The sequence below is a fragment of the Barbatula barbatula genome (assembly GCF_947034865.1).
Source record: "Barbatula barbatula genome assembly, chromosome: 1".
NCBI lineage: Eukaryota > Metazoa > Chordata > Actinopteri > Cypriniformes > Nemacheilidae > Barbatula > Barbatula barbatula.
Window position 1 is genome coordinate 34,656,423 of NC_136766.1, and position 14,849 is coordinate 34,671,271.

Genomic DNA, 14,849 nt, shown 5'->3' on the forward strand with positions numbered 1-14,849 from the left:
GTTCAGCGCTAGATAATGAAACATGTGCCACGACTGTAGAGATTTACTCCATTCAGACGCAAGAGCACTGAGAGAGGTCTGTAGGGGATTTACAGTGCAAGACCCGTAGACCAGTTATGATGAATGAAGACAATTCACAGAAGAAAATGTGTAGTTTTGCTAGCTAAAGTCAGCTTCAGCACTCTCCAGGAGTTCCACAGGCCGACCTGCCAGCGGTTGTATTTAGTCAACGAACTACGTCATTACTTGGGTGAATCGAGCTCACATGTTTGGTTATGAATAGATAATCACTTAATAGAACTTAGGTACTATAATAGACCTTAATTAAAACATGACGTTACGTCCGTCACGCTACCTCTCCTTCTCACTTTTCTGAAACAATACAATCACACAAACTCCTCAAGCAATCATGCTTGTAAAACAAGATGATGCTGAATAATAATTGATTCATATTCGTCAAAAAGTATAAATACTTTTGTGTGGTTAAATAAGGTGAAGCCACGGCACCCGGCCCGTCAGATCAGGTACCGATGTTGGACGAAGGGGCCTGGGACTCGGTCGGCATTACGATTCATCACAATCGGCTTTGTGCTTTCAGTAAACTTTCTGTATGAACCCTGCTAAGTGCACGCCACGGGGCATTGTGATGCTGGAAAAGAAAAGTTGTTTCTTCTCTAACTAACATCTTCTCCTGTGTCTTACAGAAAAAAGAAAATAATGGGTTGGAATGACATATAATGGAGATTGTCTAAACCTTTCTTTAAGTCATGATTACATTTTCTCTTGTTATTTTAGTTATGAATAATCGAATCGAGTAATAATCCAGAGTATCAAAATTAAACACAATTATCTAATGGGATGATGTACCCATTAAGTTTTAAATTTACTGGACTGTTCAGACATAAGTCATGCAAAACTACAAGCAATTTTTAAAATAACTATATTTGAACATATAACTTTACAAAGTTAAGTTGTTTAAGTGTTTAAGTTCATTTCCTGCTATTAAAGGGACAGTTCAAGCTAAAATGAAAATTCGGTCCTTGGTTGCTTACCCTCAGATATTTTTTGATCTGCTGAATCCAAAGAAAGATATTTTGAAGAATGTCAGTAACCAAACAGATCTCATCCCCCATTGACTCCCATGGTATGTATTTTCCCTACTATGACAGTAAATGGGGGATGAGATCTGTTTGGTTACTGACATTATTCCCTTGTGTTCAGCGAAGCAAAGACACGTATACAGGTTTAGAACAACTTGAGATGAACTGTCTCTTTAACTACCTGTGAACAAACCCCTACAGTTCCCAAATCTCTCAACGTACGTGTATTACCTTTTGTACAGAGCTTCAGCTTGTATCCTCATTTTAAAAGAACATTTTAAACAAAGATTCTGTCATTCACCCCAAAGTGTATGTGGAACTGACAGCCTCGATCACAATTCATTCTCATTGTATAGAAAGAAAGAGTAACGTTCTTCAAATGATCTCCTGTTTTTCTCCACGAAGAAGGTGAATATGCATTTACCACAACATGATGACCGAATTTTCATTTTTGGGTGAGCAATCCCTTGAAGTCGAAACAGAATAATGTTAATTGTTTTGCAAGCATTCCAATTACAAGGGAGTTAGCAGTTGCCTTTGCACCAGCTATTGTTGATCTTTTTATTAGACAAAGAAAAAGATTCCCCGCCGTGCACGGTGACGATAAATGAGGCTGCGTGTTGTTGCTGCTGCTGGCAGAGGCTATTTGCATAGCATATTCATTCCCTGATGCCAACATTTTTGACAGGGCTATTTGTGTCCCTTTCACATTGAGCCTCATACATATAATTACTTATTTGTGCGGCCTGACGTCTTGTTATTAACTGCATCGGCTACGGGGCAGAACTTTCCATACTGGAGAGGCCAGAAATGGGCCAATGTTTTGCACTTTTTTGTCCTCTCCTAACCCGCAGAGAATTGGTTTCAGATGTCCGTGAAGATATTCACTGAAAAAGTCAAAGCCGTTTTAATTTCTGCCAGTACAAATCATGACCAACGTGGAAATTTTTTTGAAAGTGCACCGGAGTCTCTCTACCGTTTCCGCAGGGATGGAAAGAACTTTGTGTTCGGCTGCCAAGGAAAGTCTTAACATGTCAACATAATGCGATATTAAAACCTATTGGGGTTATTAGCATTCCTTTAGCGTCAGAACTAGCGACGTGATGCTAGTTGAAAACAAATTGTTCTTTGAGATTGCCTTTACATTTTGTGGTCAACCACACAGAAAGAGCGAGCGTACAGGTGTCCGTGTTAAACAACAAGCTAAAGACGGAGAAGCACACACCGAGTCGTGTCCAAGTTTATTTGAGGAATGTTTCATGACCTTCCAGTGGTCTGCAGAGAAGCAGTCGAAGACGGCCAGTGCTCTGACCCAAATAAATGTTCCAGTGTTTTAGGGAAAAACTTGACATTAGCATCTCTCTTCCCCCATCTGCCGTTTAGAGGTTCAATTGCTCACTTTGATTTATACGCACTGTCCCGCTGCTCGGCATGCAAACTGCTACATGGGTAATAGTCTGGTCAGTGGGACCTGGGGTCACAACAAATGAGCGTGACACACACCAACATGAGCACACTCGAAAACAAACTCATCAATCAACAATTTGTCTCCGTCTCTGACACCGATGGCTTTCCAAATTAGATTGCCGTAAATTCGTAACGAGCAAAATATTTCTTGGTAAGGCTCCCTGCAACGCGAGCTCACTTATTCCCAATTTATAAGTGCTCTCTCTAATTGGGTCACGGCAGAACGGCTTTTAACCAAAACCCACCGCACAGAGGCCAATTAAGAGCCGACAGTAATTATAAAATGTAGGTAATGAGGTAGCAGGGGCGCGGCAATAGAAAGCAGCAAAGTTTGAGAATGTGTGTGTCCCTCTGTGTATGCAAATGCGTATTTGTTATGCTCGGGGAGAAGGAGCAAAATCTCGCCTTTGATGTTCACAGATTCCAATTTTAAGAAGCAAGCTCTACAAAGTACCTAGAAAGCAATCAAAACAACAACACGAGCTATGAGAAACTCCAGTCTAGCTTTTGGGTCCTGGCTTTGCTGTCGTTCTTACCGACTGCAGCGTTCCCCTCCTTTGGCGGGTTCGAACACGCAGAACCCATGTGTTCCCATTTCCATGTTTTTGTTGAACACGTTAAGCACCAGCAAGGCTCGACTCCTGGAAAACCAAACTAATGGTCCTCAGCTGAGAGCGCAAATGTCAAAACACGCATGTGACCATTCCGCGGAAAACCTCAAGCTCTGGTGCTCCAGACGAAAGATGTGGTACGAGGCAGGCGACTATAAATGAGATCTGACCGATAAAGAATGCAGCCCAAATCAATACCACATTGGCAGCCACTGAAAAACACAGCGGATCGAAAATATTTTAAATTAGATCTGTCACATCCAAGCAGTGCCAACGGCACTCCTATATGTCACTATGATTTTCCATAACATTATTATTTTCACGCAATGCGTAGACGATCGTCGCAATGAAGTTGCACAAAACGCTTGCCGATCAATAGCTGTAGTTCTGTAACCAATGCACATTCTACTACATGAATTTGCCTAGCACCACACGAGACTAAATACATAGCAATCTTTATAAGCAGCAGTCTTTTTTGTAAACAGAATCTAAACAGAAAAATCACCCTGTTCAATTCAACAAACGAAACCTCAGTCGATACCACACTGGAGCAGAATATGGTAAATTAGGTCAGCCCAATCCAAGCGGTGCCAACACCAACATCTACTAGGACATGACTTGCACGAAACGCTTTGCAATAAATGCCAAGATGGACGCTCCAATGATTGATTGTTGTGTTTTAATGCTACAAAAGAGAGGTGGATTGATTTTTTCTCTCGGTGTATATTATTACCCTCTGCATCTCCTATTTATATACTAAACTTAGCAAGCAGACTATTAGACTTTCATGAAGACCGATTGGCTTATTGACGTGCATTCGTAGCATCTTTTCCTCAACAGTATGCCGCCTAGTGTCTGTTTTATGGATCTCTGGATAAAACATTTCAAATGTTCCCAGAATTTTTAAGATGTCTCTCTAGCCTCCCCAGCCACCGTTAGTTTGTGTTATTTGGTCTCCCTAACAAGCTGATGAGTTGAATCAGGTGTTTTATATACGGGGGACTAGAGTCCTTCGAACACATGAATTACATGTCAAGACAAGCATCATGTCTCTTCCTCATATCTATCCACCCTGTCTGCCAACCCATGCAGTCTACATCTCAATGCAGGTGCTTGTATAGGCTCTGTTCTGTATCTTCTCTCCATCTACACACTCCTCCCTATATCTCGTTTTCAGGCGTTATCTATGCCAGAGCCAACCTGAAACATGGGCTTCTCCGGTCAAAGATCACACACACAAGCACAGCATTGATAAAATGATTACATTTGGATTTTCTTGTGTGTAAATTCGTGTTACTTGAACATTGCATTCAGTACATTTTGTTTCAATAAATGCCTGCATTGTAATTCTAATAATGTTCTTTGATCTCTGACAAACTAACAAACACATTATCGATTTACTGTCCAGTTCTCCTTTATAAAACACAGACAGCTGTAACATGATAAAGCAGTTTTTTTATATTCTCCATAACAATTCAGCCGCCTAGTAATTGTGATTTGCACTTGAATGTGATGTGGTAATTTCCGCTATTTGACAGATTCAGGGAATAACAGCTTGGAATTATACCATGAACACAATAATCGGCTAATCACCACGCTATTACCTGACTGTTCATCCCTTACAGGACCTCAGTGAGAACACAATGTGCTCAAGGGAAGCAAAAGAGAGCCGTCTTGCTCTTTATATGCTTTTTTTAATCATCATTGGTTGGTGTCACAGTAAGACAGTGTGACTTTATTTCAAAAGAAGTGTTTCACACATTTTATCACACAATTATAATTGATATTACTTGTTTTTTCTAATCAGTTGTTTTCTGTACTCTTAATTATTGCTTTTGCCTCCTTGGGAAAAAAACTAACATTCTCTTCTGCTTGTCCCACCAAACACCCTCAAACCCAAAGCAAAGATGCTATGAAACAATAGATTTGCATATTAAGTAGAAAATCCGGCCAAAACACAAAAAGAGAACATGATCAGATCACATTACTCTCAAAACAAACGTTCGATAAATTTTAATGTGAAGGTAATTCAGGGATATGCTAAAATTGATGGAAATAGATTGGACGTTAAAATGATATTATCACAAAAAACATGCTCGGTCTGATGATAAGCTGTCATGAATTTCGCAAGCCTAAATACAATTGACAGACTTGATAAAACTAACATTGTACAAAATGATTTGGTTGCTCAATGTAAATGTTACCACCACCAAACTTCCAATAATAATTTTAAGCTACTACTCTGTAGATGACTCATTAACTTTTTTCTAAATTGTTCCCACGGTGCATCATTTTTAATGTCCTCGACAACATCTGTAGTCCTTTTTTGAAGACGCGTAAAAAAATCTTTGGGGAATTACTGGTAGATTTTATGTTGTTAAAATATATTTAGCTTGACCACAGATCTTATTTAAGGCAGATATACCAAAAACCCATTGACTACGACGAGGTAACTAAAAATGCTAAAATGCTAACTCGTTGCCGGGTTTTGGCCTTCAAAACATTACATGTTGATGACAAATATTTTATTTGAAATAACGTTCACCAATGAACAATGCACATTGATGCAAGGAACATGTAATAATCAAGATAATATCTGATGTTGACTTTAAAGCTAACATACAGTACTCTACTGTAACTCTGGTGGATGCTCAAGGCTAAAAGTGACACATTTGTTGGTGTTATGCTCTTTATTCAGGCCAGTGGGCCGACCTTGATTAAAGGAAATTCTCTTTGCAATTGTGGGTGAGGAACATAGACGTGGCGATGAAAGCTTTAAAAATAACAGGACTCGGAAAATAATGAAACGTTGGCACCATAAACACTGGTGTGAATTGTTAACATACGTGTATTCACATTTGTGAATGACAGCCTTGCATTTTTAATATCGCAGAACGAGTGCGTGTTTACTTGAGTAGCAGGTGGTCTATGAAGTATTCTGCTGGTTTGGGGGTTTGACGCCCAGCCATGGAGTCAAAATTAGATCCTGAAGCGGCCACAAAGTGCAGGGTTGATCCCTTCTTAAAGCTGCGCAAATCTTACCAACCCCAGGAAAGAAGGTTAAATATCAAGGCCTGTGTCTGGCCACATGGAAAGAGAAAAGTGCTCCGAGAGCACATCCACTCAAGCAGAAGGGGTTTTATCAACTTGAAGTATAAACAAATATAGTCGTTGAGGTTTAAGGTTTAGTCATTGCCAAAAACACAAATTTTCTTAAATCTAAGCAACCAACATTCACTATGCATCGAAATGTTTAATAGGGCTTCATTTGGCTAGCTTTTGACCAAATGTTGGTTTATCATTATGGATAGTTATATTTACGATAACTAAAAACAAATACTCATATTAGTTTGGCAATTTGTTTCTACAACAAGTTGAACAAGGTTGAATGGTTGAGCCCGGTGGATGCATTCAAGTAATTGTTGATATGCTATATAAATGATCAAAATTAGCTTGAACCAAAAGAACTATTATGTTCTCTGTTATTACCAATTGCTCATAAAATATTGTCAAAACGTTGTTTTACGATTGAGATGTTGAATACAGTTGATAAGATCAAGAGGTGCGACAGGTCAAAATCCCCACTTTAGAAGGAAACGCAATAACCAAGTAATTGCTACGTTATTTTGATGTTCTATAAAAGTTAAGCCAACATATCTGATAGTTCTCGCAGAATTATTTGCGCTAAATCACTTAACTTGCAAAGTAAGCGGAAACCAAAGTGTACTGACAGCGAAAACAGAGGTCAGAGGAAAAGTGAGGCAAGGACGAAAGAAAAAAGATCTTAGAGAAAGAGAGGTGTTTGTGTGAGGGTATGGTGGAGATGGTGCAGTGAGTATCCCTGCAGAATTCATGCCGAACAAAAGAACTCAGAAGGCACCACACATTCTCGCAGACACCCACACGGCCATGTTCACTACTGATTACACCATTGTAGCAAATTCATTAGCGTCAATCATTCCTCCGGCCCTCCACAGGGGCTATTGTTGCACCTGTAGACTTCTAATTATGGGCTGGAAGACCGACAGAGTTTCGGCCATCTCATCCACTGAGAGAGGCAACGAAGAAACAAAAGAGGAGTCGCGATGCCACGATCAAGACAAATGATTTTCGGTAATTACCGCAACCCGATTGGTGGAACTCCATAGCGGCTAATTGTCCTGGTTGGAAACACGGGCTCATTTCTAAACAGCTCCGGTGATGAGCAAGAGATACAATTACCCTGAGAGGAAACAAGAAAAATATTGCATTGGTTTGATTTAATGTTAGCCTTCGTTTTGTAACAGACATGCTAGCGAATGAACAAAACAAACCAGCAGGTAGTTATTTTGAAACACAGTGTCTGGAAACTAAAAAGGGTTACTTTAGATCATATAGAGAATGTGAAGCTGACGCCACTCCCTGCGTTTTATGTTGCAGTACCGCCGGCTGCTCCGCCATTTTGGGAGGCTCATACTCCGCTGTTATTATTATATATTTAAAATGTACAGTTACTTGATTTGTATGATATATGGAGAAATTGAACGTGAAACTACCAGGGCCTTTTCCAGAACGACTCCGTGTAATGGTATTGCAGTTTTTAATACAGCAAGACCGACCTACCATAGTTTTAATACTTAATCAAACAAGAAAAAACTCCATTGAACGTAATAGCAGCCAGCCTCCCAACACGGTGGAACATTCAACACGGCGTGACGCCGATTGACAAGCTCTACAGAAAGAGTTTGAGGTTTACGAAACTTTAACATTGCACTATAGTTACCAATTAAGCAGAGTTCATTTTAACGGATACAACAGTGGATCAGGGAGCCTTTGAACAAGACTCGGCGTCCTCCACGGGTTGAGTCGCAATACCACTAAAAGACCTCTTCTGTTGCCAACATGGGTGAAAAATGCAAGTGCTGAAATCTTCATATATGGGCTCATGTTGCACGTGCAGTCATTAAATTTGCAAAAACAGTCACGTCCCGCTTCACAAAAAGAGTGTCTGGTATGCAAACGTGCGAAATGAATCTTCGGTGTCCACAGCACTGTGTTTTTGCGAACACAATGACATGCTTCACCGGTACACAGAGGAGTTTTTCTGCTGCCATCACAGTACAGATGAAGCACAAAAGAAGATTCATGACTAACCGACACAGACGTGCATGGTTGGATGATGGTGCGTTAATTACACAATTCCTCTTTAAAAGAAGCGGCTAGTTTAATTATGATTTCAGAAGCAAACAAGACGTTCAAATAAGTGTTAAAATCCATCAGTTTTCTATACTGTTTATTCTACGTAGGCCTGCAAGAAAATGCCGGAGTCTATTTCATCATGTGTCATGAGGGAGGCAGAAAAGCCCCCCTCCTGATGGTTGGCTAGTTCATCACAGGGCTAACACACGTACACGCACACCTAGAGGCAATTTAGAGTCTCCAGTTCACCTGACCTACATGTCTGTGGAAGACAGGGTTGCCAGGTCTTCGTGACAAAACACCCCAATGGAACAAAATATAGCCCTATCTTACCTAAATACTGTTGAACACATCCGCGGGAAAACCGTAAACTTGGCAACCCAAGGAAAGCCATGGACATCAGTTTTCCTGAAAATCCGTCTGTCTCATTATATTGCTGCAGACTTGGTTGCATAAATTCTAATTAATAAAAAATGAAACGATGGCCTTGTGAAAGATTAAGCTGTGATTTGTCATTGACATTGAGTAACTGCAAGTCAGACAGACAGAAATATTTGAAATTTGCAGGGTTTTGACATTTGACTGGCACAACTGCAGTGTGAAAGGTGGAATTCCAGTATAATGCGGACGCAAGCGTCATTCTATTATTTACACAGCGATTCTAACATTATTTCTTTGCCATGGGACCGAACCGGGCGATTAGCCAGAAAACGAAACAGGCGGTTTGTCGAAAAGTCATGTGGTCAGCTGAACAAACATGTCAGATACATCAGATTTGTTACATAAAAGAAAGAAAGGGTAGTAGAAAACAGTCTTGATAGGGATTGTTCATCCAAAAATGGATCTGCGTTTGTACAACTGCATTTGCAGAAGCTACTTGGTCGAAATCATTGACATGCAGACATTACAAAAATGTCTTAAATTTAAGATATACTTTCATCACAACTCAGAGTCCTAAAGATTTGTATTCTTTTCATGTTCCAGTGAATGCTTTTGAGAGCAGGTAACACTTCAAAACAGATCATTCACTCAGAAGGACACGTCCACCATCCAATGCAGTCCTCTGAAAAGCAGGCGCTGTGTATCTTGGCAGGATTCAGCAGAGAATACACGGCCAGATGTGAGTGCTGATCTGCAGCTGTGATGCCGCCGAGCCTTTGAACCGTCAGCGGCACCTGCTGCTGTAAACCGTGTGCAAGCATTTGAGAGGGACTATTGACTTGACCCGTTGGTCACTCAAACCAACCGTTTGACAACATCAGCCAGACAAATACTGAATCAGGGTCTTTTTAGTGGATGGTGCAGATGAGATTAATATACAGCTGCGCCAAAATAAACTTAGACACTTCAAGCCACAATAAAAAAATGTCAGGGTTGCCAGGTCTGCAACAAACCAGACCAATGCTTTTTGTGGTGTTCCAAAGTTAGATTTTTGTAAACTCTGACCTTCGTAAAGCTAAATCTATTTGACTAATACCACGGTGAAATTAATCAAACTTCAGAACTGCATAGTTGCATAGTCGTAAAACGTGCCGTTAGTGACTTTTTTAAATAGCAATACTAAATCCATGGCAGGTCTCAATGAAATAGAAATCACTTGTTGCTGTGACAGGTCTAGAGCCTAAAACTGCAAAAAATAAAACATCTAATCAAAAGCAGTCCATGCCTGAGAATGATTCCTCGTGTTCAGGTTGGCTGAAAATGGATTTTGCTGGCCGGGGATTTGGAAAGAAAGTGTGTGGCTGAATAGATGGAGGTGCTCCAATTCAGTGGCCAAGTCTGGCAGAGGCCAAACGGCTGTAACTGTTTACAGCACCTTTTAATATGATTAATATTTGTTTATAACTTATAAGTTATGAAAAGCAGAAGCCAGAGAGTTTGACATCATATGTTGCTGCAGAGTCTGAAACACTAAATCAAGTAAGATCACCCCTTCAATATCTTCCTTGTCAAGGACATTGATTTTGATTTAAAAATGGTTAGACATAGATTTTGCGCAATGTGCATTTGATCAGTCCAAATGCTCCCAAGAATCGAACCCACGACCTTGACTTCGGTAGAACTATCATTTAAAAAAATTGAACTCACCACCTTAGAAATGAATGTATACAAAGATTACATTGTGTACATATAAACCACGAACTCCGTTCAATAGATGAAGCTGAAGGATATTACGAAGATGTTTGACCTGGCATTACCTTATCACCATCCTTCACATAAGCTTTTGTGTTTGGGTACGGACAATTGTCGTCCTTTGCACAAGGGTATTTTCCGATTTTAATATTTTTACACATTTCAAAAGTAGTACGTAAGAACGTTTGCCAGAAGACCTTCTGATTCCATTCATCCTCACAAAAAAGAGACAATATTTTTCTAATTAAAACAGCACCACCTCTTTCTCTCAAACCTGTTTGTCCGTGGGGGAATAAACCTTAAATTACAGCAGGCAATCTTATTAAAGACACTATCAAAGGGAAATAGCCTTAAGATGGAACGCCTTTTGACAAAAGGAGAAAAATATTCAATTAAGGGACACTAAAGATTTGCAAATCTGTCATTGTCCCTGTTGACCTACTAAATGAGGTTATGGTTTAAGCGCCTCGCTAACTTTTCTCACTTGAATTGCTGTCGGTTTTAAACCCCTCTAGTTTAATTTGATTATATAAGATTTTATGAATAATTGCAAATCAACCTCGTTGCAAATTCACTTAGGTGAAAGGGTCTGCTGTTGGATTTTAAGCATACGTATCTGAAACGATAACAACAGTGTCAACGATAAAGGTAAATGAATGACAATATGGATTAAGCTCTAATCTAAAACTTAGTTGATCTCACAGGGGTCAGTCTTCGCTTCAACACATTTAGAGGTATACAACATACAGTAGCTAACTGGCTAATGACTGATTCTAGTTCATCCGGAGCACACTTATCCCACAAGCTTGTTCAAGTCTTTCCACGTTCCACGTTTTCTACTTCTATAAAAAAAAACGGCTTTGTGATTTATTGGAACATATCAAGAATACAACTCCGCGATTAACCATTAAAGCCACAATATGTACATTTGTAGTGCTAGATGGTGCCCTTTCGAAACAACAACAAAAGGTGAAGCTTATGACGTTATGTAGGAGAGTGGAATTATGGGACATGTAATTTTCACCATCCAGATGCGTATGGAGATCGCCACAGAGGAGGAAATGAATGAATTTTATTTTGTCATCGTAATGAATTAGCTTGCAAGAAAGATGGAATGTAATGCTACGTTAGCCAGCGAACGATATTGGACTTGTTCAATTGATTTGGTAGCGTAACACTACAAAAGTAAACCATTTTTACGCTTTTTTGGGATTCCTTTGCTCGCCAAAGAGTAATTGTGATCCATAATTACAGAACAACAGATACTGCATCCCAGATACTGTTTAACCACTTCTGTATTTGAGTGTTGCCGTAGTTTCTACAACCGGAAACTGAGGGTATTGTGGAGCAATGGATATTAAGTCAAATACAAGGGAGACAAGGGACAGGCCATTATTTTAAATATACATTTCTCTGCACATTCTTGGGAACATTTGGAATATTGTAAGAACACAACTGCATGAAATATATCACACTGTGCAAGTGATTTTTGGATATATCATAAAATTATTACATATTGTGCCTTTAAGTGGTTACACTTTTGATTTCCATAACTAGAGTGGGTTGACTAGTTTATTTATATAAAAATAGCAAAAATTTTATTTTATTTGATTAAATACTTAATAAATACTTATATGAATAATCTATTAAATAATGATCTCAGAAAAATATGCATGCAATAAACTATGATTATATATCTGCCCAGTCAGAATATTTGATTGCCCCCACAGTCGAGTTGTGGCCTGGGGGGTTAGAGTGTTGGTCTTGTGATCAGAAGGTTGCAGGTTCTACTCTCAGTGCCAGCAGGTCATGACTGAAGTGCCCTTGAGCAAGACACCTTACCCCTGATTGCTCTGCAGTAATGTGCCACTGTATAAAACTACTTGTAAATCGCTTTGGATTAAAGCGTCTGCCTAATGAATAAATGTAAATGTAGTACCAGGCCTGCTGTCCATTTTAAAATGATGTCGTTTTGCACATCGTTAACTGTGACAAAGTACACACCAGCCTTTGTGACGGTGCTCCTTTCTTTGCCTAATCTTCAGTGTGAATTGCACCAGAACAATATCAGCCAGACAGTAAATGGATCACAATGGCGATCTGAAGCAAGACACGGGTCACCTCTGACCTCGCCTGTAATAACTTCCCTGAGGAAAAGAGGCAATCTCTGGCCTCAAAGAGGAATGTACTTGGATGAAGTGGAGACCGGCACGCATTAACAGCCAGGATATCTCCGAAAGATGTGATAAATGGGTGTGTCACTGCAGTGGTCGCTCACGCGAGCGGTCGACTTGCACCAAAAGAACACTGAGGATTTGTAGCTATTTGTCATTCACTTCTCCACCTCACACTTTTATCACCCATGCAGGGGTCTTCAACGTCTTGGTCGATATCTGCAGGGAAAACAAGCTTGCTAAATGCGTTCCCCTGATGTTATCATCCTCTAATGGAAAATAAAGCTGTTTGTCACCGCAGAGACACAATTAACACTGGCACAGCTTGGATTCCACAAGCTGCATTACCAAGAAACTCAAAGACATCTTTAACTATGTAAACTGTGAATTATTGCCATTAGTGGATAATTAGAAATTCTCGATTGCATCGATATTCATAACACATTCCTGTAGCAGCCGTTTCCGAATGATGATTGGTTTCTTTGACAGGCAAATGAGAAGTGGGCGTGTCACGGTGCGCTGTATTTGCGTTGGTTCAGTGACGAACGACTAAAGTTAGCGAGACGCCTTCTATGGTGATGGGTTAGCAATTAGCAACTGCCTGACTGTTGTTACGGTGCATGGTCATTGAGACAATTTCACAGCATTGAAGGGGTCATATAGCACGGCTTAAACGAATATTATTGTTTGTTTCAGATGTAATACAATGTGTATACACGATTTAAGGTTAAAAAACGCTGTATTTTCCACATTCTGTGCATGTTTGTATCTCCTCTTTGCCCCGCCTCTCTGAAACGTGCAGATTCTGAAAAGCAAGGTGTGCCATGATTTGCCAATTAAACAGTGCGTAGTGATTGGTCGAATACTGCAAGCATGTGATGGAAATGTAACGCCTTACATACCTGATGTTCCAAATTTTACGTGTCTAATACATTCATGGACAACTTGAGAAAAACACGTATTCGCGCCCCTTTAAACGTCAACATTATATTTAGGTTACTCAAAAGGACATATTCGACATCTGTATCGGCAACAAACCGACCTCTTTTGTCTAAGAACAGTTAGTCATTAGCCATGTGTTACGCAGCCAGCTAACACAACAACATGCAGCACGACGGCTATATTTAGCTCTTTGTCTTCTGCAAGCTGCAATATATTATGAGAACTCAAACGTGCCCTAAAGGGCCAGGGGTCGCAAACTACAATATGAAGCACATTTTACTATCCAGCTAAGTGGAACAAGCAGATGCTGGATTCACTCTGGGGAGCACGACTACGGTTTGAAGTTTTAGTGAGTGCTTATGTAAGTCATGTGTCTTCAACAGCAGGTGCATTTTTGGAAATGCAGTAAAACAGGAAGCAGGCAAGATGGTTACACTTTGTGGGGTCAACCTGGGATGGTTTCAATTTGGCCTTGGTTCGATGCAAACCAGAATTTGATTCTAATATCTTCATGGGTCACTTTTCACATTGGGTCAAAATTACTGTACAGTTGCGTCATTAGTGCAAATGGCACTGTGGATACTAGCAGCAGCTGTTTACCACCGTTGCCAGGTGACATCTCTGGAGGAAAAGTTGTCCCTTTGGATTTTGCATCAGGATGTTAGACGCATGAAACAGCATTTGCATTTGCCTGATGTGGATGTATTGTTCAGAATGACGGCTGCTCTCCGATGGCAATTTGTTTGGAAGCGAACAGCCATGAGAAACACACTAAAATAACTTCAAATATGCAATTTCTACAAGTCAGCAAGAACTGCTCGCAGACCAACTGCAAAGGGCAATTCGGAACTATCTTACGAAGTTGCTAATTCGTCTGTATCATGTCAATCGTACAGTTTAGATCCGTTTGAAGATTTGGTTTAGAGGTGGTCCTCCATTGGTGATTGTTTCTAGTAATCTGTCATGATTCTGCTGCATCATGTCATGTTTCTCTTGGTTTAGTAGCAGGATCATGACATAACCTCATGTTAAATGTGGAGAGAGACAATTATTGTTCTTATGGCCTTCCATACTCTCTCCGGTCTCGTCATTGTTCCCATCCTCTTGTTACCTCGTTATTGATTAATGCCTACACCTGTTTCCCTCTTGATTTGCTCCCTTATTTAATGCCCTTGTGTCTTCTGTCTTGTGCTGGTTCATTGTGGTTTGTGTGGTGAGTCACGTGTCTTGTTAGTTTAGTCTAG

The 14,849-nt window shown here is 40.1% G+C and overlaps 1 protein-coding gene across 2 annotated transcripts in view; it reads right to left on the reverse strand.

The window, feature by feature from the left end:
• The window catches only part of cemip (cell migration inducing hyaluronidase 1), an 88,117-nt gene that overhangs the window by 66,088 nt on the left and 7,180 nt on the right, over positions 1-14,849 (reverse strand). The window contains exon 1 of one of the 2 annotated variants that reach the window (XM_079460603.1): positions 7,300-7,362. The exons of the other annotated variant lie outside the window; for it this stretch is intronic. The gene's annotated coding sequence lies outside the window, so the exon portion shown is untranslated. Of the gene's footprint in view, positions 1-7,299; positions 7,363-14,849 lie in introns of those variants that run through there. 2 annotated transcript variants of the gene reach the window in all.